The 2,990-nt window shown below is 42.0% G+C and overlaps 1 pseudogene; it reads left to right on the top strand.

Moving 5' to 3' along the window:
* The first annotated feature begins 1,657 nt into the window (after positions 1 to 1,657).
* On the top strand, positions 1,658 to 2,696 carry LOC122753172 (annotated as a pseudogene).
* Positions 2,697 to 2,990: the final 294 nt, after the last annotated feature.

Raw genomic sequence — 2,990 nt, 5'->3', positions numbered from 1 at the left:
GGTGAATTCACCCTTGTCAAACAAAAAACACAGGCCCACTCTATCTGATTCAAATTGCTGTAACCTATATGTTTATGTAGTGGGACTTACCTTTCTTCACATACAGCTTCTTTTGTTGTTTGGTTCTGAGAATAATGGCAATACCCCTTTCAGTTTTATGTTACTACTCTCTTTTCCTGGTACTAAGGCGTTTCATTCCATGAAAGATTTCTGCTAATGCTTTATCAAAACATTGAGGAGGTGACCCTTGGTTTTGGAGGACTATGCCACAAGCTTGGGCAGATTTTATCATGCTACAAAGATTGTATTTCCATTCCTGGCAATAGACTATGTTTGCACTCTCAGGAGCAGCCTGGGCTGGCCATGGAGCGATGAATTATTTGGGCATGACAGCTGGGGAAACACAGAAAAATAGAAAATGTCCTTCGGTCCTGTGTGACCCCCCTTTTTTGTCGCACAGTGGATAGAGTACTAGACTTGGAATCAAGAAGAGCCTGAGTTTGCATCTTGCCTCTGCCACTTACTAGTTATGTGACCTGGGGTAAAAGGGACAATAATAACAGCACCTACTAAGGGGGTTGTTGTGAGAAATGACTAGGATAGCATATGGAGGGTACTGTGCAAACCTTAATGTGCTATATAAATGCTAGCTATTACAGTGACAGGTAGAATGGTGAAAAGGGGAGAGGTAAGTACCCCAAACTACACCATAGTATGGTTGTAAATATTAACTATTGGCTTGCTAAATCAGGGCTTCTTAATGTCTGTTGTGACAAGGACCCTTTGGACAATATGGTAAAGCCTATGGGTCTCTCCTGAGGATAATGTTTTTGGATAACTGAAGGAAATGCTAAATATCTGTTAGAAATTAGTGAAAAAGGGATGTGATTTTTTCCCATCCAAGTTTGTGGATTACAGGTTAAAAATTCCTGCTCTAAAGGGGAAAGGACTTATCTGAACAAAAATATTTATAACAGCTCTTTTTGTGGTGGCAAAGAATTGGAAAATGAAGGGATGTCCATCAATTGTGGCATATGATCATAATGAAATATTAAAGTGCTATAAGAAATGATGAGCAGGTATTTTTCAGAAAAAAAAAAACCACCTGGAAAGACATATAACTAATGCAAAGAGAATACTGTACACAGTAATAGCAATATCATATGATGATCAACCATGAATGACAGCTATTCTCAGCAATACAAGGATCCAAGACAATTCCAAAGGACTTATGGTGAAAATCGCTATCTACCCCCAGAGAAAGAACTGATGGGGTCTGAATGCAGATTGAAGCATACTGTTTTTCATTTTCTTGCGTTTTTTTCCCCATTTTTTCCCCTTTAGGTCTGTGTCTTCTTTCACAACATGACTAATATGGTAATACATGTTGCATGATTGAGCATGTATAACCTATGTCAAATTGCTTACAGTCTCAGGGAGGGGGAAAGTGAAGGAGGGAGATAAAATTTGGAAATAAAATTTTTTTAAATGAATGTTTAAAATTGTCTTGACATGTAACTGGTAAAAAAAATTATTTAAAAACAAACAAACAGGTGAGCTCTTCCACCCAGCATGAACTTGCCTCCCCCCCCCTGCCTCCAGGTGCATCACCACCTTCTCCTCTTAAGGGTTTAAACTTGACATTTCAAAGTTTGCCATGGATGATGATATTGCTGCTCTCGTTGTTGACAATGGCCCTGGAATGTTCAAAGCTGGCTTTGCAGTAGACAATGCCCCTTGAGCTGTCTTCCTGTCTGTTGTTGGGCGCCCCAGACATCAGGGTGTAATGGTGGGTATGGGTCAGAAAGACAGCTACGTGGGGGAGGGGGCCCAGAGCAAGAGAGATATTCTGATCCTGAAGTACCCCATTGAACATGGTCTTGTCACCAACTGGGATGACATGGAGAAGATCTGGCATCATACTTACAATTAGCTCTGTGTGGTCCCTGAAAAGCACCCTGTGCTGCTCACAGAAGACCCCCTGAACCCCAAAGCCAACAGAGAAAAGATGACTCAGATTATGTTTGAGACCTTCAACACCCCAGTCATATACGATGCTGTACTGTCTCTGTACATCTCTGGTAGTACCAATGGTATTGTGATGGCCTCTGATGATGGTGTGACCCACACTGTGCCCATCTATGAAGGTTATGCCCTTCCCCATACCATTCTCCTTTTGAATCTTGCTGGCTGTGATCTTATGGACTACCTCATGAAGATCCTGACCAAGAGAGGGTACGGTTTCACTACTACAGCTGAAAGGGAAATTGTGTATGATGTCAAGGAGAAGCTGTGTTATATCGCCCTAGACTTCCAATAGGAGATGGCCACTGCTGCTTCTAGCTGCTCTCTATGAAAAGAACTATGAATTCCCTGAAGGTCAGGTTATCACCATTGGCAATGAAAGGTTCCAATGCCCAGAAGCTCTCTTCCAACCATCTTTGTTAGGTATGGAATCCTGTGGAATCCAAGAAACTATCTTCAACTCAATAATGATGTGTGATGTGGATCTTGATGCCAATACCATCTTGTCTTGTGGTACCACCATGTTCCTAGGCATTTTTGACAGGGTGCAGAAGGAGATTACAGCCCTAGCCCCCAGGACAATGAAAAGCAAGATCATTGCCCCACCTGAGTGTAAATATTCAGTCTGGATTGGGGGCTCAATCCTAGCATCTCTTTCCACCTTCTATTAATCTGGGCCACCAAAAATGCTTCTAAATGGACTGTTTGGGTTTTTTGGTTGGTTTTATTTGTTTGTTTTTCGTCAAAAGCTGTAACATGGGCAGCTAGGTGGCGCAGTGGATAGAGCACTAGCCCTGGAGTCAGGAGTACCTGAGTTCAAATCTGGCCTCAAACACTTAACACTTACTAGCTGTGTGACCCTGGGCAAGTCACTTAACCCCAATTGCCTCACTAAAAAAAGAAAGAAAAAAGCTGTAATGTTGTAAATTGCGCCCCACCCCCAAAATGAGATTGTCATGGCTTTA

Source organism: Dromiciops gliroides, chromosome 1, assembly GCF_019393635.1.
Source record: "Dromiciops gliroides isolate mDroGli1 chromosome 1, mDroGli1.pri, whole genome shotgun sequence".
Lineage (NCBI taxonomy): Eukaryota > Metazoa > Chordata > Mammalia > Microbiotheria > Microbiotheriidae > Dromiciops > Dromiciops gliroides.
The sequence above is the reverse complement of the archived record's forward strand: the minus strand, read 5'-3'. Positions and strand labels throughout refer to the sequence as shown.